This window comes from Coturnix japonica, chromosome 5 (assembly GCF_054131305.1).
Source record: "Coturnix japonica strain WE chromosome 5, WE-NBRP24, whole genome shotgun sequence".
Classification (NCBI taxonomy): Eukaryota; Metazoa; Chordata; class Aves; order Galliformes; family Phasianidae; genus Coturnix; species Coturnix japonica.
Window position 1 is genome coordinate 3,441,471 of NC_140667.1, and position 24,628 is coordinate 3,466,098.

Here is a 24,628-nt window from a genome sequence, read left to right on the forward strand (position 1 = left end):
GAAACGCTGATCACTGCTGGGTGGCTTGAAATATGTCTGGGCTGCTAGGGTAGGTCTGGATATGAGCCCTCTTATGCTGGTTCTACCTTCCTTTCCTAAAGCCATGCCATTGTGTTCCCTGCCCATATCTTTAACTTGTGAATCCACATCAGCCACCATGACTGTAACTGGAAGGGCAGGAGGGCACGTGGGCAATGAGATGGAAGGGATGAGATGGAGGATGCACACCTGGCACACATCTGTATGCAAACTGATAGTACTGCTGGTGCTGTATCAAATCAGTGAATGGCACATTCAGTGTGAGGAGAAAGCTTTACAACATCTGGACCCTGAGCTGGAAGAGCAGAGATATTGCTGCCTTGTTTTAATCTTGTGGCCTCATTGCTGCATATGTTTGAATGGCTTTGAGCGGCTTCATATGTTAATGCTAAAATGAGCAATGAAACAGCATGAACAACTTAAATTTAAATCACTTAAATGATTAATGTTTAATTTGTTCTTGCAATTAGCTCATTCCCAGCGGCAGTGGCAATGGTTCCAAGACTTGTTTGTATCGCTGAACTGTGTTTGCTGCCATAAAGTGCAATGAATGCTGTTGTGTTGTTGAGTGAAGATGATCAGCTTGATTCTGCCTATGGAGAAAGGCTGGTCTTGTTACAGTACTGTGTTGTAGATGGGAGCTGGCTTGCAGGTAACTTGGTAGGGATTTGCATGATCTGTTATGCACACACGTTATGTGCTTACTCACAGATTTGCAAGCACTTTGAGCAGCCAAAGATCATCTGTTCTCGTGCAGGAAGAGGATGGCAGGTTCATGGTAGCAATTGGAGGGACTTAAAATGCAGGTCATGGCAGAAGAAAAGATGCATCTGTGAGTTGTGGTGCCCGTGGGAGCCATTTTCTTCAGCGTGTCATTTTATTTTCTAATAATTGGATGCTCTCATTGATTTGTGCTGTGTGCCACCTGGTATCTTACTTAAGCACCATGTTTACTGTCTCAGACCACACAGCCTTGCTCATTTGGAAGTTGGTGTCTTTGCCTATGTGAGAAAGCAGTGCGCAAGGAAAATGCCCATGCAGCTCAGGGCTCTCAAAAGAAAACCCGCAGCCATTCTACATGTGCTACGGCTAAATGAAAAAGTTAATATTAAAAAGGAATTCAGCTGTGAAATGAACTCCAGCCATGAGCTAAGCCATTTTTTCCCTGCTTTAAGACCAGGCTGCAGCAACCACCTCTTTTCTCTTTGCGCTGTAAATCCTTGTTTATGGCTTTAAAAGATGGAGGCAGAAGGAGATGACCCAAGCTCACACACTGTTGTTTTCCCCTCTTGCAGTAATTTCAGGAAATATAAACAAATTAAAAGGTAAAAAACAGAAATGTACTTGTTTTACAGGTATTCTGTTTCAATGTATGTGTCGCCTGGCTGGCTTTGTCACATCTAACACCAGTGCTTTCTCGTGCTGTGCTAAAGGAGACCAAGTGTAGGTGCATCACTGCCTTGTTGCACTGCTGAGCTGGGCACAGCACTTACCTGGTGTGGGGCTCCTTCCCTGCCGCCTCTCAAGGTCACTTGCATTCATTTGGCCTTAATGGGCTTTGCAAACCAATGCAATCAATATGAGCTCACTTGCTTATCTACTGCCAAGGAGTTCCCTGTACAGTTTCCATTCAATGTTACCTTTCCTGAGCCAGTTTAATGCAGAAACAACGCATCTTATTGGGGGGGGGGGGAAATAGATGAGGCAGTTTTCTGCCTTTTATTTACCACGCTGACAGTGTGCATCTGGTACCCTTACCCAGGAAGAACAAACACAGGCAGTTGATGCTGCCAGACTGAAGTATATTGGCAGCGTTCATTGTTCAAGTTACCTGGCAACTGCTGTAGGCAGACTTAATTAAAAGTGCCGTGCATCTCTTTAAAAATACATTAATGATCTCAAACAGCCAACTCTGAGATGGTTCTCTTGGCCTAGGAGAGAGCTGACTGAGAACCTCCCAGAGCATTGCAGCAGGGTACTGACAGTAGGTTCCTGCAGGCTTTCTCTGTGGTCCCTGATCATAACAGCCCAGCTCTGGTTAGCAGAGCAGGTCTAGCGGCATCAGCACATCGTGCTCTGTAGCACTCCTTATAATTAAAAGCGAAGCATTTGCAGTGCCTGTAGTTGTAGGCACAGCCAAAGTGTCGTGTTCTCCCTCCTGTGGTCCGCCAGCTCTGGCACTTTATAAGAACCTCTCAGCCAACCTAATTAAATGATCAAGGCTGCTGCTTCCCTCTCGGTGGCTTGTAGCGTGGTGCATTTCTTCTCCTCCTTTTCTGCACTGTTTCCCACTATTTACCAAAGCAGTAAAAGCAGTATTTGTGACCAATTAGAGAGCGCTAACTAATCGTATGACAGACTTAATGTCAAAATAACAACACAAAGCGACCCACTCTTGGAAAATCCTTCAGACTCAAAGCACTGAGACATTCAAAGTGGGGAGTCACATTGCAGCAGTTTACCTTGAAAAGCACGTGCTGTTCATTTTATTACCCTGCATGTCTCTTCCAGGGCTGCCCTCCCCACCTGTAGTACCTGTAGTTGAATCATTTCATCTGTTCCTAACTCCGTGTGCTTTCTACACACCAGATCTGCTCTTGGTGCCGCCACGACAGCCATTTCTTTGTCTGCAGAAGGGACTCCTCTCTTGCAGCCGATCAATTATTGATGTTGTTGCTGCAGGGCAGTGCCAGGAGATGGCAGCCGGGAAGTTTGGGGTGGCAGGAGCTGCACTGAGCGACCTGCAGCTGCCTTGGCTGATTTGCTGCCTGAGGGCAGGACAAAAGGGTGCTTTGTAGCGGGCCCCCAAAGCAAGCAAGCTCCTGCTTATGAATTGCATGGAAAAGCAGTGGGGAAACTGGCTTCGTGTTTTATTTTAGCATAGCAGCTTCAATGCCATGCAGTGCTAATGTATTTTATTGACATATAACAACCTCTGTGATTCCTGGGTGATTATGAGGTAATACAGAGTCAGGTCTATTTCCACCCACCCCAAAGTGACAAATACAACCCTTGGCATAATCCTCAGCTTGCTTATTTGCCATAAAGCCCTTGAGAAATCTCCGGAGCACACGAGACGCAGCTGCAACCAACAACTACATTTCTTTTTTCTTTCCTAACAGAAAGGATGACAGTGCTTGCTGAATTATTTAACGCTATAGGGACCTTATATATTTATATACTGGTAAGTTGATAAGATCTGACGCGTCTGAGGGTTTCTTTCTTTAGTCTGAAAGCATGTGGTAGTTTATCATGTACCAGGGACAGTCATACACAGGAGGAGGGGGCTTTTTCCCCCCTAGGCCCAGCCTGTGGTAGCACTGCGGGTACCAGCAGATACTTGGCCACTGTCTTGTTAAAAGGAGTCTATTTCTCTTTGGAATTTGCATAGAAATGCTTGTTTATGGTTGTCTACAAAGCTTTTTGTCAGCACGAATGTGAGATGATTGGATTTGGAATTACAGAAGGAATGACAACTTGAGGGGAGTGTAACTGCATCCACAGCTATTGCTTGGTTTTACTCATGCTGGAATGGTCAGAGAGGAGCAGTTTGTTCTGGAAATGGATGGGAGTGTGGCTGCAGGTGGATATTGAGCTGTAAAAGCGAGTTTAACGTGTTAGATGGTTCCAAATCCACCATGTGGGCTCGTTTGGAGAAGGATTGGGAAGGCACAAAGCGCCCTCTGCTGGAGCAAGGAGAAACCCGTACAGCAAGATGTGGGAATCTTGGTAGTGGTTCTTAACGAGACTAGTAATAGCTGTATAGGTGATTGCCTGTGCCTAACGAAGTGATGCTAATGATGCAGGTCATTGGTGCGGCAGCCAAGCAGCCCACAGCATGATGAAAACGAGCAGTTTGGAATCAGTGCTAAGGGCTTGTGTGTTTTATTTTACTTAACAAAGAGAGTCAGCCAGCTGGAATGTTTTCCCTCTGAAAACATACAAACGAATGCAACCAATTAACCATTTCACAGCAAGAGCAATAAAACGAGAGGTACCTCTTCCTTTGCATTTCTCATGTAGTGGTGCTGTCATTGTCAGTTTTCAACCCAAATGCCTGGAAAAGGGCAATCCAGAGCAGGCCTCCTGTGAATGCCCCGCTGACAGATGCTGTTGTCACCCAGCTGGATTCGTAATACAGATTTTATGGCAGTACAGGTCTTGGAGCAATTCAGATGTCGTGCCATTAAAGGTAAGGGCTGCATGTAATCTGGGATATCTGCTAAATCCTCTTTATAAACCCGCTTTCTCTTCCTAAAGTTGGCTTATAGGGATAGAGTGATGTACACTGTGGGTCTTAGGCACCGTTTTCTGTGTGCCTTCTTTCTAGCAAGTGAACGCATGATATATATATGATGCTATAGGCACCAATACCTCCCTATGGAGGTATGCAGTAGTAGCTGCCTATTGCTGCAGGGTACCCAGTGCCGAGTGCTGACAACAGGGGGCAGAGTAGGTTTATGTTTTAAGGGATGAAAAATCACTCTAAGAGAGGAGTCCGTGGCTTTATTGCGTAGTTCCGAAGGTTCTTCTTATTGAAAGAGACGACAGCAAGTACTTCTCTGTTTAAACGTGCTGTGCAGAGCTCGCAGAGAGCTCAGCATTTCACAAGCCCTGCTGCTCTTTTAGATCCCCTCTTATAAAGCAGATAAGGCAGTTAATCTATAAGTTTGTATTTATTTAGATTGATTCAGAATCTTTTTTATTAACTGTTTATTTAATTTTAGCCACCCAATATGGCTCTGGCAAGCTCTCAGCATACTTCTGGCTGAAGACTGTCTAAAGAGACTTTTGGCAGGGTCCTAGGTCTGGGATTTGCACGCTTTTTCCATCCTAACAAGCATGCTTGAGGCGCCTAACCATACTTAGCAAATAAAGAAGGAACAAACTTTGCTTAACCATGAAAGGAGTAGGAAGGGGATCTGTCGCTTCCATTATTACCTCTGCACGCCTCGCTCTAATTTTGACTTTGATGCTGAAGAAACGGCAACCTGATTCCTATTGCACTTAAAGGCACCTTAACCACCTTTAATTACTGCTTTGTTTCTTTGAAAGAAGTAAAGCAGCTTTTAAGATATAGTTGTATCTGACCAGGTAACACGTTGCTTCTGGAAGAGTCTGGAATCCGACTTAATGTTTTATTTTTAATGTATATATAAATGTTGGCACTGAGCATAAATGTTTTCTACTGGGCATTCAGTGTTCCTGATCTGAGTTTCTTGTTAATGTGTTGAACCACCACCTATGGGAAATGCCTGCAGCTCCCACCAGAGCCATGAGGAAGAGGCTGCACCTGTAAGAGCTGAGCTTAAGCTTGAGTTTTCTTAGGGCTGGCCGTGGATTTCCCCAGACACGTGATGTTCAGGTGGAACACAGACTGCTTTGTTTGTAGCTGACCCCAGTGGAATGAATGGTGGCATTGCTAAGCCGGCGGTGATGGGTAACCTTCATGTGGAATAAGATGCTGGAGACTCCGTATATGTTCTTTATATGGAAATGTTTATACAGTATAAACTTCTGCTTAGTAAAGCAACTCTTTTTCATCTGGACAGTCTCTGCGTACAATGCATCATGCCAGACAATAGATGAAGTGTTTTAATGGTGGTAAGCAGTGTGCGTCTGTATGTATATACATGTAAAAATATATACATATGTCTATCTATATACACACACACGTGGAACGTCCTTTGGTTCCCTGCCTTTTAAGGGGCGATTCTATCTCAGGGCTGCCTACCACCAGTAGGATGTTTAGCTCCTGCACTTCAACAACCCCGGGAGCTCTGTTTTTGAAGTGGGAGGAAGACAAATCGCTTGCACGTTATGAAGGGATTGACCTGTTCCTTAGAAGCTGTGATAAAGACCCACAGCTTTTGCTAAGTGTTGCAAAGCACGTGTGGGAAATCACTTGGAAACTGCCATAGCGTGCATAGCAGCTGCTTCAAACACCACAACAGACAATGAGATCCTATAGATGGTGTTTCAAATGGCTGCAAGTAAAATTGCAATAATCTCCGTCTTTTGTTCCTACAGATGTGATAATAAAGTCTACCCCAACTCTGTTGGCTGTGCAGCACTCGTAGGGACGAAAGGAAGGCTGAGGGAGCCCTGCAGAACGTGCTGCCGGCAATATTTATAACTGTGATGTAAATAATTTAGTCTAGATGATATTCGAACGCTTCCCTCTCAGCTGACAGTAAGATGGAGTATTGAATGGCTGCTTGTCTCACAGTTCTCCTTCAGGTAGCACTCCGATATTAATTCTATCCAATAGCTCCTTTCTGATCTTGCATTGCTTTATCGCTGTGCTTAGTGATGCTTTATAAAGTCAAAATAAGTCTGGCTTAAAGTTCTCTACTGTAGGTGTAAATAGTTGGAGTTGCTCCTGCGGAGCCATAGCCACCAACTTCTATCCTTGGTACTATGCATTCCACTCCATCTGTTTTTAATTCAAAAGCATAAAATAACCCATAAAATGGGTTTTATGGAGTGCTCCCACTCCACGGATGTGCTGCCTTCATGCTGGCCTCAGTGCTCATGATGCTACATTTGCTCATCATACCTGACCTTGCACGTTCTGTCTTTTTAACAGCTTCATTTCCTTTCTTTCCAACGTATCTCCCAATGAAATGCTTTCCATCATTTCGGGCTAATTTTAGCCCCTTATCGTAGTTATTTCCTTGGGTAAATAGTTTCCTGAGCATGCTATGGAGGGCAGAGGCAGGGCAGCAGCCATCCAAACCCAACCAGCCCCGCCTCAGCTGGGTGGTGCTCTGGAAAGCCATTTGTGGATGGAAAAAGTATTTCAGGAGGAGCAAATATTGCCTGTTTGTATAACTGCCATTGGCTGTTTGCTTTTTGCTGTTGGTTTGTTTGGTTGGGTGGGAACAAGAAATGGACACCGTGCTCAGTAGAAGTATGGGAGCTGCATGGGGGATTGCAGCAGGCAGGAGTGGAGCTGTGAATATGACAGCAGTTAATTTGATGGTTGTATTTGAAGGTCACTTGAAGCAATTTGGCTGTAGGTGGAGTTACTATTGGTAGAGCTGGAAATCAGATCTCCGTTATCTATTAGCTTCAATGAACATCTGAATGAACATCAACCAAAGCATGGTTGAGTTTGCCCTGTGGAGAGAGATCCTCCTGCTCAGTGATGAAAGCTGATTATTTCCATGTTTAAACTGGTTGGTTTTTTACTATCTTAATTTTAGCTTAATGTCAGTTGCGTAAATGTTATGCTTTTATCCTGCCTACGGGGCTGGGGTGGTGTTACTTTAGTTCTTCTCTTTTCAGAGTGCAGTGGCATCTTCTAGCACAGCACAAAGGGCTCCAATTCCTTCCTTCCCCTCTGCTTATGCCTCTGAATAATGCCAAGCACCTACTATGAAAAATTAAGGCTTAAATCTCACCTTCCTATTTGATCACAATATTTTCTTGTCAGTTTTGTGCATTATCACATTTCTAATGATAGGTTTCACGCACTAATTTTGTCTTTTATTCTACTAGATATAATAGCATGTACTATCTGGCTTGACTTAATGAGGTGTTGCTAATTATTTGTGAATAGCTGTTAGTGGAGCTGTTGAGGTATTGCTCGTTCACTTACTGGTGTTTGGTGTGGGTTTGTTTGTTTTCAGTATTTGCTGATTTTTGGTGTTTTGTTTTCAGTAGATGAAATGTGTGAATGCAGTAGAAATACAAGCCATGCCATTATCCTTACATGTTTTTGATGGCAGCATGATTATGGCTTTCAAGGATTATTACTTGTAAAATGTTGTTGCTCTTACTAATCAGTCTCAGAACCTGTCAGGACAAAGCAAAGCCAGAATGATCTTGATTTGCTCCAGCGTGGGCAACTCCACACAATGCATTGTATTTGTTTTCCTAACAGGCCCCAGTGGGGCACCCTGCTTCAAAACCACAGGCAAAAGGTCAGCTGTAGTATCATCATTATATTTAGATAAATCTTTGTGTTTGCACTTTATCACAGGTGTTTCCTATCCCTCTTGTGTTGTTAAATCTGTTTGCAGTAGCATTTTTTGGAAAGTGTTTTCAAGCCACAAAGGCTCACACCTGATCAGTTTTTTAAAGCACCTTATTTAGGTGCTTTAAGTCATAAAATATGTGTATTTATGTGAGTCTGATTGCTCCTGCTAAACCCTTGTCTAACATAAACGAGTTTAGATTTCAAAACACCTAGAAAATCCTCATCCTTTTTGGCATGCGACTCAAGAGCTGAACACACCCAACTGGGTCAGAAAGTGAAGGTTCACCACCAAAGTGGTTGGAAGCAAATAGAATGGGACCTGTCAGGTACTACTTGACATTTCTTTTAACCATGTGAGTCCATGGTTCGGTCTAAGTGTGTGCTGCAGGGAGATGACGGGCACTTCAGAGCAGAGAATGGAGAGAAAAGCTCTCGGTCTTCCTACTCTATTGACTCCCCAATGTCTGGTAGGAAGCCATCAGACAGAAGAAGTCACCAGTGCCTTTGCCCAGAGACAAACAGCCGTGTTGTGCATAATGCACTGCTGCCAGCAGGGCGGGTGGAAGAGGAGCTGCCTTGGCCTGGTGTAGGAGCCAGAGATTGCAACATGCTGGAGGTTTGTGCAAGGCTTCAGCCCAAAGAACAGCTTGGGATGAGGCCAGCGCAGGCTTTGAACTGAGGTGTGGCTGTGCAGTCCAAAACCATCGCTGCCTCATTTTTCATTTCCTAGATTTGCCTGTGAAAAACATGTTTTTCAATGTATGCCATTTAGTACATTGAATTTACCGCTAGGGATGCTTACACTGTAAGCTTTCCTTCTGTAAACGGAGCATATTAACAAATGGGGGCAATTTTTGCTTCTTATTACTATAGAAAATAATATCAGATAATAGACAAGTGACTGCCTGTATCTGACGTGGTATAATGGCTCAGTAACACCAGAAAGAGCTGGATGCTTCCATTAACATCTAGTTGTACTCTTGACTGTTTTCATCCTAAAATCAGTGCTGTGGTTATTAAGCCAGTGTATATCACCATCCATGGATTTTTTGGCACTGTTTATTCACCAGCAAATTGTGGTCTTTTTGGGTCATGCTAAGCCGAGACGTCATCTGAATGTTAGGTTCTCTTCTATACAGGAAACACTTGTGCGTTGTTTCTCTTGTATAGTTTTTATCATGAGGCTCCTTGAATTATGCATGAATGACATAAGCAGAAATCTCAAACATGACAAATATCCATTAAGGACCATAAGAAAACCTTGTGTCGTCTTAAATAGCGAGCTCTTGTGTGGAGGAAAAAGTCACTGACTGAGGTTAAGGATGACAGTATTGCCACTTAGATTTTAACCGCGTTCACAAAAGAATTCCTGTTGGTTTCTTGTTAGTTCATGGCTGGTGACAGATGCTGGTATGTGGTGCTGATGGCAGCACATGAAATGTTTCACTAGGGAGGTTCTTAACTTGGTAGAAAAGGAAGCATATAAAGGATGTGTTATGTTTAGGAAACAAATGAAGTGGGAGTATCTTATTGAGCCTCAAAACCTCATTTGTCCTGTGAGCCTTTTCCAATAAGCTTCGTAGAGTCATGGGATGGCTTGAGTTGGAAGGGACCTTATGGTCCAGCCCTGTGCTATGGAGGCTCAACTTAAACTGTGTTGGTTCAAGAGAAAGGCCATGGGCTCTGATATATTTTGGCTGTGGCAATGATTCCCTATGGGATATGGCAGCACATGAAGGCATAAAACAGCTTTTCCAAGCTTCCAGGTAGGGTGAGGGGTTGAGAAACAAGCAGCTCTTTTTTTCCTGTCTTCTTTCTTTGTCTTATTTCAAATCTATTTTCCACATGTTTCAAATCTATTTTACACATTTAAGCATAAAGAAAAATATGCATTAAGAGTGTTTAGCTATAATTAACAACAAGCATCGTGAGTCATTCATTGTTTGCAAAGGCACTGGAAGATTTATTAATGTCACGTTTTACTAATGATTAAAGAAAGGATAAGTTAATATCTCCAAATTATGATCCCTACATACTGTTGGCTCGTTCAGTGTTGATGAATATTGACTTGCATGTAGTTAGGCTGTGTCAAGAGCTCTGGCTTGAATCTCATACAATACTTGCACACGTGCTTAATTTTACAATGGGAAGTTATGGAGGGGTTGGCTTAATCCTATCCACTCCTTTGTGATTGCTGTGTTGGTATGGGACATCATGCAGTCCTAATTGAAAGGATGTTCATTAGGCATATTTTACTAATATATAACAAATACCGTAAATACAGTGACCTTTGAGATAATTGTCATTTGTATTATTTTTACCTTTTTACTTTAAGCATCCATGAACCCAAAGCAGGGAAATACCTGAATTATAAGGCTGAGACGCCTTTTGATTTCCAATCTCCTAATGATGTGCATCATTTCCAAACTAGCAATTGATCGTAGATCTCATTTGATTAAATCACTGTGTTGCCTTTCCTAAAGGAGAAATTACTGTACTGACTGAGTCAGCAGACACATTTCTTTGGCTGTGATTTCTGTGAAATGAAAGGGCAGCTCTGCTGGTTGGGGTTTTGTCTCCTACTGTGGTCTTGTACTGATGAGCAATTAAGAGCATCTTTAGCTCACGGAGTCCTTTGAAATAACCCAGGGAAGCTGTACTTTGCTATTTGTGAGAAGGGGTTTAGTGAGCTGCGGAGAAAAATGGTTTCCAAATCTTATTTTTAACTATGTTTGTGCCTGAAGTAGGTTTTTACTTATTGACTATATGACTATATTAGTTCCTATATTAGTGACTTGCATTGCAAGAGCTGAGATTCTGACACTTGTGACCAAACCCTGATGGATCTATGGGCTCGGGGTGGCTTCCTGCTCCCCATTCTATCTCTGCTGACTAAGGCAGCGATTACGCTTTTTTAGTGGGAATAACAAGGTTTTCTCAAAAGCAATGACTTCGGAGCTATTCCAAGAATAGGGATTATTTATTTCTTTGTTTCTGCATGTCATTGTATCGACGAGAAGATGCACCAAATGATCGTTAAAATAAGGTACATGTGACTGCTTCTGTGCCTTCATCAAAATGATGATTCATACGCCGGCTTAATGAGGCTGGGTACAGTAAACAGACAGAAGAGTGCTCGAAGCTGTGAGTGCATGCAGTGGACTTGCCTAGCCTGGAGCTTACTGCAGGAAGAAGAGCATTTTCCATCTGAACAAAGGAGGGAGAGGAATACAAGTAAGATGATATACGTTGTGTTCCTTATAGAGGAAGTAATTTCCAACCATTAACAAATTCATTTTGCTGCATCGTGCCTTCTTTAGGTCTTTGCAACTCGTGGAGGTGAATGCTGGCTTTGTTTTGTTTGTTTATCCCTGCATATGGGCTCCTGAAAAACTTTATCGTGTTCTTACATGATAACAGGCTTTAATATCTTAGAATATCTTGTCATCGGGGATTGTATTTATCAGATGAAAGCAAAGTCTAAAGCAGATACAATATTGTTCTGAATTTGAGCCTCTCTTCCTCAGAAACTCGTATCTCTCAAACCTATTCCCATTCTAATGCATCATCTATCTTTGCACAAATAATAGGATATTTCTTTTCACAGTCAATATGTAATTTTCTGTCAGCATTTTATGGCTGTGAAGCTGGCAGGGCTGGATCTGGCAGAGCTGAACCAGTTAATAAAGATTATCAGTTTGCATGTTCAGCATTCTTGGCCTGGTGAGTGTTGTACTTGACACTTAGTGCTTTGAGATTAGCATGATAGATGAGCATACTTAGTAAAATGTTTTTACAATTTATGCTCTTATTAACTGTTGTGTTGAACTTGGGAAAAATGCCCTTTTCCTTGATGGATGTCATGATGCAGTAGTATGTCAGCTTGTGAATGGGGCTTGGCTTTATGATGTGACCATGCTGTGCTAGAATCAATTCCAAAGGGAAAAGATTGGTGTACAGGCATCAGGAGGGGCCACAGCTCAGAAAGCTAAAGGCTATGCTATAACCTAGTCCTTTAATACAGTCCTTTAATACAGTCCCTACAGTTTCCATTTTCTTGCAGCGAAAAATGTTATCAAATCTGTCCTGCCCACCATTTACATAATCGAGCCTGTGGCAAGATCTGTTTCATGATTTTCTGCTGATGACCTCTGCCTTGTTTTGTGCTTGCTACGAGCTGGCAGAGCACAAGGCAGCTCCAGCCCAAAGCGTGTGTAGCTGCACCAGCTGTGTGTGAAATGCAAACACTGATAGCATAAATCTTACCCTCCAGGGCCCCTCCTTGTTCTGTACTGGCTAAAGTGCCAAACACATACAGCTTTTATGCCTTTCAAAAGAAGTTTTTTTGGACCAGGCCTGATTCAAATACCTTCATTTCAAAAAGAATATTGCTAAATCCAAATTCAATAGCGGTTCCAAGTGTGGAATAGCATAGAAAATGTTGCATGCTGTGGAAGTCCTTTGAAACAGAGTTGTTACTGGATTAATAATACCTTTAATGAAAGACAACTCTGTATATACAGACCAACATCTTCATGTCTTATGTGGAGGGAACACTGGGACTGTGAGCATCACTTCTGTGCCTGAGAACATCATGAAGCAGATCCTCCTGAGAGCCGCCATGTTAAGGTACATGTGAGATGAGGTGATTTGAGATGGCCAGTGTGGCTTCATGACAAGGGCAGATTGTGCCTGACTAGTCTGGTGGCCTTCTGTGATGGAGTGGTGGCATCAATGGACAAAGGGAAGGCAACTGATGCCATCTATCTGGATACATGCAAGACCTTTGACGTTATCCCACACCACATCGTTATCTCTAAATTGGAGATATATGGATTTGAAGGCTGGACTGTTTGGTGGATAAAGAATAGGTTGGAAGGCCACAGCCAGATGGTTGTTGTCAATGGCCATCGAGGTCCAGGTCAGGGCTGGTTATGAGTTCCCCTAGGAGTCTAACTTGTTGGAGCAGGTCCAGAGGAGGCCATGAGGATCCTCACAGTGATGGGGCACCTCTCCTATGTAGAAAGGCTGAAGGAGCTGGGCTTGTGCAGTCTGGAGAAGAGAAGGATTCTCATTGTAGCCTTCCAGTATTTAAAGGGAGCTTAAAAACAGGAGAATGAATGACTTCTTAAAGGTTTGGTTCTTTAGAGGAGCAGATGAGCCCTCATGGTGTAGGTAGGTATTTCCAAGCTGCTTTTCAGATATCACAGCGAGGGTTTTGTAGAGATACATCCTGTTGTTCTCTTTGCTCTTTGCATCCTGCTTGCCCTCATTCTCTCAATTTGCCTTAACAGTAATTAGTGCCTACGATCAGGCTGGTTGCTGCTGTAGTGAGAGTGTACTGCAGGAGGAACAAAGGAATGACGCACACCTTGAAAGGAAGCCAGATAGTGAAAAATGGTTACAGGCTACTTAATTACAGGCTTTTCAGAGCAGCAGGTTTAGTTTTGCATCACTTCAACAACTAATCGTTTCAGGGCTTCTTTTAAAAACAAGATAGTGGGGGGGAAAAAAGGCTGATAGGCATTTCAAAAACAGGGATTTTTGTACTTGTTTATTTTTCATTGCAATATCTGGAAAAGTTGAGGCTGGAGAGCGGCTCGAAATAAATCATTTTATAAAAAGAAACAAAATATCATGTAAAAACACAGAAAATGTGATTCACCGTTTCCACTCAGCTCTCTGTGTCACCGCTGCTGCTCCTGAGTCCTTCTCTTGGGTTTCAGGGGATCAAACACCTTCACCCATGGCACAGCTTCCACTGAGGCACTTTCACACCAGTTCTAAAGTTGATTTTCCTATTTGTTTTTGTAGCATGGAGAGGAAAAAGTAGTTAAATGCCACTGTTTTGTATGCAAGAAGAGAATAAGTCTTAACACTTCTGTCACATGAAAGTCTCTAAATTGCTTTTGGCAAGTAGATAATATAGGAAGAAATTGCTGTAGCGACAGAAGTGTTTTGAAAATAAACCCTGAATGAGAATACGAGACCTGTAATTATCTAATGGAAGATTGAAGGGTTTTGAGAAGCAGAACAAATGGTGAAGCAGTGGCGTGCTGTGGTTTATCTGACCTTGCCACCTGCTGCCGTATTGGCGTGTTGTGCATAGGGTAGGACTTTGCTGATGTCACTGATGTTGCTCTCAATTGTGGCTTCACCTCCCTGTTACTGACATCTAAAACAGTCTATGTCAATCCAAAAAGCAAAATACAGGTTTGTGCTGTTGCAGTACAGAGTTTACCTTTGTTGCTGTGGTAGTTGAGCAAATGGGGCTTATTCTACAGGCAAGTTGAGGTCACCATGTCTGCATTGAATGGGACAGAAAGATGGGAAGGGGCTGTTGATGTCCCTTTTCTGGCCCTTTTTTCCCCCCTTGCTTGAGAACAAAACAAAGTGAGTCATACGTGAGTGGGTGCGAAGAAGCCAAGGAAGGATTTCTGATAGGCCTCTGTGTGTGCTGGATGATGTTTGCCTTCTTGTGCAACTGCAGTGTTTTGAAATGAGCTTGTGCAGGCACATCTTTGTGTATCATAAACAACACAGAAGCTGAACAAAATCCCTCTTCTGTCTGTCACCCGTGTGAATTAAGTATCCTTTTCATAAATGGCCCTCAGTGTGCCGTGTCACAGTTTGCTTACATAGCTGAACGGAGGGCAAAAACATACGGTAATGCATTTGTGGCTAATGGAAAATGCTTCTTTACTGTCCTTAGGAACCCACCCTCTGCTTTTTCTCAGCGGAGCATTGAAAAACAACAGCCACGCAGCCAGTAACATATTGCATTGCAGAGATGCTCCTCCTTCACTTACCGCTGTTGATGGTCACAGGGGATTCTGCTTTGTTGCTGGATGTCCCCAGTGTGCAGAATGGTGCCCGTCCTCCAAGCCAGGCATTCAGCACCTATCTATCTATCTATCTGTCTGTCTATCTATCTATCTGTATGTATGTATAGTTGTGTGGCCTTTGCCTCAAAGCTGTCATCAGCTGGAACATGCTCTTTGGTGAGCCACCCAAATTCCTTCTGCCTCCTCATCCCCAGCACATCCTTCTGGGGCCGTGATGCATGAACCTGGCCTTCTCTCACCCTCTTCCTCTCACACTGTGTTCCCCCACTAATGCTTGTTTTATTAGCCCCGTCTTACTCTGGCAGCAAACGCAATGACGTGGCATTCGGGGCACTTTTCCAAACACTGGGATTTTACAAGGAGTACACAGTGGAAACATTTACAGATCTGTTCCAACATCCATATATGCTATATGTATATATCCAAATGTAAATATTCAGATCTATTTGTTAAGTTTGCAATTTGCTAACTTGGTAAAGGTTTCTTCTTTGAGCATCCATAGAGAAACTTCTGCTTTTTGTGGTCGGAATGGCAGCAGGTTTCCTGGGGAAGGAACAGCCCCTTTCTTACCATCATGTTCCCCGTGGCTTGGCACAGAACTGCAGGTGTTGGAAGGGACTTCAAGGGGTCATTGAGTCCAACCCTCTGCTAAAACAGGTGCCCTACAGCAGGTGGCACAGATAGGCATCCCAATGGGACTTGAGTATCTCCATAGAAGGAGAGTCCACAACCTCTCTGAGCAGCCTGTTCCAGTGCTCCACAAGGGAAACGTGATACTGTTTGTCTTTTTATGAGCTTAGAGAAATGGTAACAGTTTAGAATTTAGCTTTTATTGCCCGCAGTAATTCAACGATATATTTTTGCTAAGTTGTGAGCGAGGTGTTGACCTGTAGGCAGAATCCACTTCAGACGGTTAATAGGTGGTCAGATTGTTTTGGAAAATGTCACATCCCAGCATGTGATTTTCCTTACTAACCCAGATTCCATTGAATAACAGCAAAGGTAGAAGGACAATCTTTGAGGCAGACATCTTGGTTTAATGATTTCTTTTTGCTTTCGATTACCCATCGCTTGATTTGAATCCATCAGTGGTGAGGACATAAATCTTACAGCACCCAAATCAATGTTGCTCATCAGAAACCACTGACCTATGTAGATTTGTATTTTCTGCTTAAGGTTTTAGCAATTCCAAGCCAGCAAGCCTGTTGGTTTGGAGTTTTTTTGGTTAACATTACAGCCAATTCAAAGTATTTATTAAAATAATAAAAATTATACAGAGATCACTTGGGGTCAGGCTGTCACAACAAACAGCAGAGCACAGTGTCACCCAGTGACAGATAACAGCGGATACATCTACTGGAAATGCTAACATAAATAATGCCTGATAACATCAATCCAGAAACCACAATCCCTTCTGATAATCCATGTTATCCTATTTAGGATCATAGGATATCCTGCGATCCTACAGCTTTTCTATTCAAAAGAAAAACACATTCCCACTCATAAACAGTGCAGATTGCTTCTACACTTGTGTTTCCTCCAGCCAAGGACCCGTGGTGATGCTGCTGCTGCTCATGTGAAGTCCAGGAGGTGAGAATGGACTGCTGGCCTGCCTTGATGCCATGAGGGGTTGTATGGTATGTTTGATTGTTCCCCAAGAAATACAAGCTGTTGGGTGGCAAGAGCGTAATTCCAAAGGGTGGCTGGTAAGGTTGAAATGCTAAAAGGCTGAAGGAAGTAAAAGGTAATGTCACCCTGGTAACCAAACTCTATACTTAGATATAAGTGAGTCAGTATGAAAATGCCTCTATCAGACATTCACTAATAAGTAGCTTCTAAATATAGCGTCAGATCAAATACTTGAACCAAACTCTTGTATCTTCACAGCAGTGCTGAAAGCATCCATGTACTGTGCATTTATACAAGTCGGCTCTTTTGTCTGCACAAAATGTGTTAACATCTATGATTTTCTCTTACCGAATGCTCCTCTGGCAGGTCATTTGTTCAGGTGCCATCAAATTGTGATAGCTGCCTTGCAGGTGCCGCAGGCAGAGGTGTGGGCTGTGCTCTACTGTAGGCTTTGAGGTACGTCTGGATCACTGGCAAAGAGCACCAGAGCTCTTTGTAAGAGCGTAGGAGAGATACACCACCCCTCTGATCATCTTCCTGACCCTCCTCTGGACCTACTCCAATAGCTCCACATCTCCCTTGTGCTGACAGGATAGAGACTGCTTTCATCAGGTCACTGATATCCCTAGAAACTACCATTCTTCATTGGAAGCCACGAGATAAAGGCACTTCTTGGCTTTGTGTTGTCATTCCCAGCACTTCCCATTGACAAAGTGGAAAAGATGGGCTTTATCCCTGTATCTGCACTTTGTAGCACGGAGCGGGCTGCGCTGCTTGGGGTTGCTCAGAGATGCTTTTGTTCACTTGAAGGACTTCCAGCATATGAATATTCATTTCTACGACAAATTACAAGTTCCTCGGGAAGGATGAGAACTGAGGCTTTTCAGTGTGGTAGAATGAGATGCGAAACATTGAATTGCAAATCACTCCCATTCCGTCTTTAAATTCCACCACTGCAATTGCTATAAGAACGTGTATTGAAATGGTTTTGTAATGTAGGCAGTGAAACCACAGCCACCTGTGCGGGGGAGATGAACAAGTGTTCCTGCTGCACATTCGCAGTGGGATTATAAGGAGTGAGGAGCCCTCATTTTATGTGTTTGTTAGAAGCTGCAATGTGGGCATTGCCTTGTGATGGCACCTACTGGGCCTGTTGCTGTTTACTCAAATAGCTGGTAAGAAAGGGGCTGAATATCTTCATTCTGCTTTTGTGTGCTGCCTCCAAGGAAGCTCATTGGGGTGACCTCCATGATGCAGAGCCGGTGGTTTTGGGGAGGTCAGCGGCGCTCAGGCAAGAAAACTGCTGTGGGAACTCCAGAAGGAAGGGATTAATCTTTTGCCTTTTATTAGGAGTCAGCAGCGAAGCCATGGAGAGACCACAGGGCTGTCAAATCCTCGTCTCCCACAGCTGCATAGGACAGCTTTGTACAGCTCAAAGCTCAGAGAGTAATATGCGATATGCTGCTTTGTTGGAGGAGGGCCCTGCTCCAAAAAGCACTAGTTCAGCTGGTGAATATGGAGAGAGAGACGTTTTGTTGGCCTGTTAATAATTGTCAGTTAGAAAGCAGTTTTTGGCTAGTTATGAATGGCACTCATCAGTTGCACGCCTCTTTTGAGCCTCCTTCAGCTTTCCCCACTGTGTCCTTTTTTTCCCCTGCAGAAGCCATGCGTTTTGATCTGGGAAAGTGGGACTTAGGCTCTTGACTTCCCTCTGCCTCGTGGTCTCCTGCTATGCTTGCCCACCTTTTCCAGCCCTGTTGTCCCGCTCCTTCTCACAGCCTTCCAGTCTCCTGACCTGTTTGGAGCTTTGGTGAATGGTGCCACCCGGGTGGAACTGAGAAATCGGATTAGCTCTTCACTGAGGGGAAAAAAGAAGTTGGAGCAGGAGCAAGGAAACTGCAGAGGGAGAAATGCTGTCAATGCATCCACTGCGCTAATGATGGTAAAACAAAAGTCAAAGGAAGTTTGTGTTGCGCTAAACTCCAGCAGTTCCAACTGCGAGACAAAAAGCCATAGGAAACCAGGCTTCATTAGGGCTTCATTAGCTTTACTGAGGCTGAAAGGAAAATGAGTGCTATACACAAGAGCTGAATGCTGTTCCAAATGCTTGGTGCTTTCCTCTGGCTTGTATTTCTCATGAGCTGTTTGAATTGGCTGACATCTGCGAAGATATGAAGAACGTTCCTGCTCCTGGAAAATTAGAATGTTCCCCTTCTGCAACCTGCTTCATTGCTTCTCCTCTACTCTGAGCTGCTGAGTCTGCTTCCATCTGCTTTTAACCCACACTCCATCTCTGGAGCTTCTGAGCTGTGTTATACGTGGTAATTTGTACAAGCAAGACATTCTTTCTCATCTCCAATGTTTTATATCTATATTTATGTATTTATGTTTATATATACATGTTTCTTATACCAGAACTGTTGGGCAGATGTAATGACATGCCATTTTTTTTTTTCCTACCGAGACCCTTGCATATTTATGGTTGTTCTTAGCTATATTTAGTTTGTATCAAGTTCTTTTCGATTTAAACAAGAAGTGTTTAGAAAGAAAATGTTCCAAAGTGGGCCACATGCTCCCTCTTGTTTTCAGGGCTTTCAGTTTCAATACTGGCAAGATCTGAATTGTTTCCTAAGGTGTGACGGGGTGTGAGATGGGCACAGTCTGCTGTCTCAGAGCAGGCACACGTGGGAGTAGAACGATCTGGAAGAAAACAGAAAGCACAATAAAAATTTCTAATTAAGTTAGCAAAAGCTTGACTTAGCCATTGCAATTCTGATGCTGTTGGGAGGTTTGCAGAATGGGAGGTGTTACACAGTTTGCAGCTCTTGTGCCGTTTTGCGACCTCTTTACAGCTTTCCTGGGTGAACACAGCTTGATCCAGAGTCCATTAACGTTGCTCCAAGCATCAATTAGCAGTGAAGGGGGATTGTGCAGTCGCAGGAAGATCACGCTACTTGGCCATACGGATCATTTTCATCCACCCTCGAGGTCGTGGTGAGTTAACGCCCAAATGCTTCCACTATAAGATCAGGAGGTGAGAGCACAGATCAGCACCATATGGGCATGCTCTGCAGTAAGGAGATGGGCCTGCTCGCTGCACCAGGGGTGCTCTGCAAAATCAAAGGACAAAAACCTACCCTGAAAAAGCAGAAGTTGGATACGGAGCTACAGCTTTATTTTCCACACGACAGTGAAGAGCCCTGTAGTTAAATCTCTGCATTTGGAGGCGTATTGAATCTGAAAGCTTGTGCACTTGAGTACAGGAGGAGTCTGACTGACTGTCAGCTTTCGTTCATCACTCAAAGGATGTTTCTGCCTCCATCCAGCCTTGGTCAGAGAGCACAGAACCCAGGAAGACCTGGAAGCCAGCCAGGATGTCTGACACTCTTTTGTGGCAGATGAAGTCTCATAGGAGGGAGCAGAAGAACAGCCTGGATCTCTGGGTTTGACTGGGGCTTAGAGATGCCGCTGAATGTTGCCAGAAGGGCTCAGCAAAGCTCTTTCTCTATTTGCAGTTTAATGGCAGAAATCTTTTGAGTGTCCTTTGGGTTCAGTAAAAAGAAGTAAGCAACCCCCTCCAAAAGATATTGGCCCAAAAGATGGATGTTGCCATTTGTCAAGTCTAATTTCTTTTCAGCAGACATCGTAGGTTTAGGGGATTGGGAGGGTTATGTTCCTTAGCTCATTATTTGTTCAGTCTAACACCTTCAGGGACAGTATTTCAGTCAAAAACCGTATCTCTGAACTGATACAGCCCTTTGTTTCTTGGCAAGAAGGAAGAATTAGATGTGGATGTACTTAAATTAAAAGTCCATCAATTAATCAGAAGGGCTAAAATATTTAACAAGCACGCTGTAGAGCTCAGGCTGCAGCTTTCAGCTCCTGTTATGCACAGGAGCCATCGAGGTGCCCTGCCCACCATGCTCCCTGTGCCCAGGGCATCTCCCTGCTACAGGGCTGTAATGCTCTTTCCCTGGCTGGGCAGAGAAAGCCGCTCAGCGTATCACCCTGAGCCCCTGCTGACCTGGCTGTGCTGCGAAGCACCCTGCTAGCAAAGAGATGCCTGATTATCAATTGCAGGAAGGTTATGAACAGGTCACATTCAAAGAAATAGCCCTGTGTGCATTGCCAGTCGTGGGGCAGGTGGGCTTTTTAGTCCCATCGGCATGTAGGTCCTGATGGGTTCCCTGGAAAACATCAGCCTTTCTGTAAGACTGAGCTTTGTTTCCTAAGCTCTCTGCGAGTTGTAATGCGGGCTGTTGGGATAGCTGTCAGGGTGTCCCAGTTTGCCTGCGTGTCAATTGGCTCTATCCAAGCACCATCTGCTTGCAGCCTTCTGCCACAAGTGCAGGTTCACACTCATGGCAGCAACAGATCAATGCATTGCTGTGCACCTCTAGTGAAGCCGTTTTAGTTCTTTGTTATTCTTTTAGTTGCAGATTTGCAGGTAGATGGCTACTAGGCATTAAGAAATCCACTTTGTGTACATAAGTTAACATTCACTATCTCTTTTCCTCAGCAGATGCTTTTTGAGCTGAAGAAAACGTGACATTTTCAATAGGATATTTTAGGGTGTGCTACGCATTAGCAAAAACCAATGAGATTAATTATGCAGGGGAAAAAGAAGGCAACTAACACCTTTTGCTTCAGTGTTTTAGGCTGGGTAATAGACATAAAAAACAGCCCAGCAAGCTCTGCCGTGATCCTTAAGAAAAACACTCCCACATCGTGGATATCAGAAGCGAAACTCTTATTGTGAGCTCCCAGCAGGGGATGAGCTCCCAGCAAGACAGGAGGATAATACTGTGGGCAAATTGAGCAAATGTCCTTGCCTCTCCAATCAGCCAGTATTTGAAGGGTATTATCCTTGCTAAACTTGTCATCCACTTTAAATGGAAGTTGGACTGAAAATGTGTATACTCTACTTAGCATGACTTTTGGAGAGATGCTTCTGCAGTTCAGGGATTGGCTTTAATTCCTGGAGATGTAACTCTGCTGCAGCTTTATTTAACCTCTGTTTATTTGCTTTTTATGTATATATATAAAACAATGTGTGGGTAGGCAGAGTGTATGGATTGTGTCCATGCAAGAGAGTGCTTGAATAAGCTGATGCTTTGGAACAGTTGCTCTGTTAGACCAGAAGATTATGGTCTACTGTGGGAATACTGCGCAGTGCAAGGGACTGAGACGTGGCTGTGGTTCCTCATGGCTTATTTTTCGTCTCTAGGGTGTCAGCTCTACTTCCTTCTAGCAAAACAGCTTATGTAGGTATCAGTGCGTGTTGTGGCATTTTGCATTCTTACAGCATCGCTTTTGACCAGGTATGAGGATCTGGTTGGAGCTGCATTATTAGGCATGATACCTTTAATGAAGGCTTTTGCCCATTAGTTTAATCTGCTTGAAAAGGAAGGTAATGGAAACAGAAAATACTGACAATATCATTAATACTATGTTCTTCTTGGCTAAGAAAGATGGTTCTTAGGGTAGTTGTAGCTTCAATCCAAGGCAGTTCTGGAGAGCTCATTCTGCACTAGCACTTCCTCAGTGTCAAGCAGATGTAGTAGCATGGGGCCACTAATTTCTCAGTTTCTCACTGCCAGAGGAAGGCAGATGTCATTCAGATGATGAACCCTCACTTACAGATCCGTTTAGAATGTACAAGTCCATGTAAGGTTTCCTTTTCAAAGCGAGTCTGTCAGTATCGCTTAATAGATGTAGGCATATGTCTCTCTAAAGCAACAGACAATAGGAGGGATTTACTGTGGGGATGTCTGACACGCTAACTTTATTGAGTCTAGTGAAAGCATGCCCACAGGGCCGCACCGGAGACCTACTGACCTAGAAATTGTAGTGGCCATCCTCTGACAAAGTCAGAAAGTACAGTGTGGTACAGCAAAGGGCTTTGGGGTTTTAAATCAAGAAGTAATTGGAACAGACTTGCCCTGGGATGACCCAGCTCGCCGTGTGTTTGTGTCCCCATTGCTCCATGAGGAAACGCTTCCAGTTCCTCATGCAGTGGCTGGAAGGAGATGGGATTGTTAGGATTCATAAATACTGGGTTGTAGGATCCTAGAATGGTTTGGATATGAAGGGACCTCAAAGATGGTGTAGTTCCACGTGGTTACAGCCAGGAGGTGATACGGGAAGGCTATCATCAGTGCTATTGCAAAACCACCAGCCCTCAGTGCCCTTCTGCCCCACGCCGGGCTGTGAGACATGCCCCCAGCTATAGGAGTGCTGGCTGCAGCCCAGGCATCGCCTCGTCTCAGGCTCTGGAGACCAGCGAGTGGTCCCTGGCCCTGTTTTATTTAGCTGTAGCCATAGAGACTGGGAAGGCTGGCCCTTGATTCATGAGTGGAGATAAAGCTGGCACGGTCTGTTTTCTCCTGGTCCCCAGGGAAACGGCAGGCAGCTTTCAGTGAATGGGCAAGGCCTGCCATGTGGGGAACATGGAGCATCCCGCTCCTTTATGGACCAGCTTGGCCTGCCATGGCTGACTGTATTCTTCAAGTTCCCTCAGAACACTGGAATTGTAGCGTGGGGTTGCCTTGGAAATGGCAAGCAGGGAACAGCTTGTAGAAATTACAGCAAAAAACCTAAGAGAAAATGTCACACTTGGCTGCAGGAAGTGCTCCTATCAATCAAGAACATTGGGAGAAATTAAGTTTCTATAGAGCTTTCTTATTTTTAGCATCAGCTTTGCTTAGTAACAGCTGATGATAGGTGAGATAAATCCACGTGTGTGCCAGGGATGTTGCAGTTTGTGTCTGGAGTAACCTGTTACTTAGATTGTATTGTAAAGCTTAGACTGTATATGCTTAAAACCCGTGTCTGATGTGGCTCTCCATGTGTTGCTTTGTAGAAGGAAAGAGCAGTACAGCTAGAAATGCCGTGCTGATGGGCGTCCAGCTGTGCCCAGCAAAGAGGATGCGTGGTCTGAGAATAACTGGAGTGTTTGGCTTGGCTTTAATAGCCTGCAAATCTTTCCATATCTAAATGGAAAGAATGATGATAAGAAAATGTCTTCTGTGCATGAATGCACCAGGGAAAAAAAAGTTGTTTGCTTTTGATCTGTTGTTTGCCAAGCTAGACTGACAGCTGGCTGGTTTAGTGGATGTGCTCTATTGCCATCCTTCATGTCCTTCATCAGGAACATGCAGGTTTGCTCATGCAGGATTGTATGTTTCCTTCAGAAACAGCGGGCATCGGTGTTTCTCCTCCACAGAAGGGATAGCTGATATAAGCTAAAAGCTATAACTGTGCTACAGTCCCACAATATATTGGTTTAAGCCTTGATTTAGTTGCTGATAATCGAATGAGACATGGGTAGTATTTATGTAGAACATTGCCAACAAGAGCAAGTCTCTGGCCCTTATTATGTCCTTATTCCATCCTTACCTTTTAGCCCAGTGTCTTCTATGGGGATAAAGGTCCATTAGCCCATAATCCAAGCTGGACTCTCGTGCTGCATTAGAAGCCATCTCCAAGGAAGTGAAAAGCAGGGCAGAGTCGTGTCTGACAGACAGGGTTTAGAAAGTCTGAGTGATGCTGTTTTTCCTAGAGGCAATGTACTCCGCATGACTCCATGTATTACTTTGCATGTCATTATCGTTGCAGATTTCAGTGCTAGTGTTGTTCTCCAATCAGCGCTTTAACATTCCCACTGAACACATCAAATACAGAGCACAGCCTTCAGCTCTTGTTGGTGTTACAGAGCAGGTAACTCATTTCTGAAGAACTTCTCCGCTCTTTGAAACAAGGTTTGTTTTCAGATTGCCATGAAATATCCTGGATGGTTTTACCTTAGGGGATGAGCTGTTGAAATTTATATGGGTTTTTATACAACAGAAGAACAACAGCTCTATTATGAATATAAGTTCCATTCCAATGTGCTGAAGAACTTCTTTATGGTAAGGGTGATGTAGCATTGAAGCAGGTTGCCCAGAGAGGTTGTGGAGTCTCCTTCTGTGGAGAAATTCAAGATCCATCTGAATACCTACCACTGTAGGGTACGTGCTAGAGCAGGGGGGTTGGACTTGATGGTATCTTGAGGTCCCTTCCAACCCCAGTGGATTGTGTTTGTCTCTTCCACCTTTATGCTAAATGTTCCCTGTATTTGGAGTGTGATTTT

General features: G+C 43.8%; 1 protein-coding gene across 8 annotated transcripts in view; it reads left to right on the top strand.

Moving 5' to 3' along the window:
* NAV2 (neuron navigator 2) overlaps nucleotides 1-24,628 on the top strand; it is a 181,309-nt gene that overhangs the window by 31,213 nt on the left and 125,468 nt on the right. For 2 of the 8 annotated variants that reach the window (XM_085548136.1, XM_085548138.1), the window contains exon 1: nucleotides 11,146-11,257. The exons of the other annotated variants lie outside the window; for them this stretch is intronic. The gene's annotated coding sequence lies outside the window, so the exon portion shown is untranslated. Of the gene's footprint in view, nucleotides 1-11,145; nucleotides 11,258-24,628 lie in introns of those variants that run through there. 8 annotated transcript variants of the gene reach the window in all.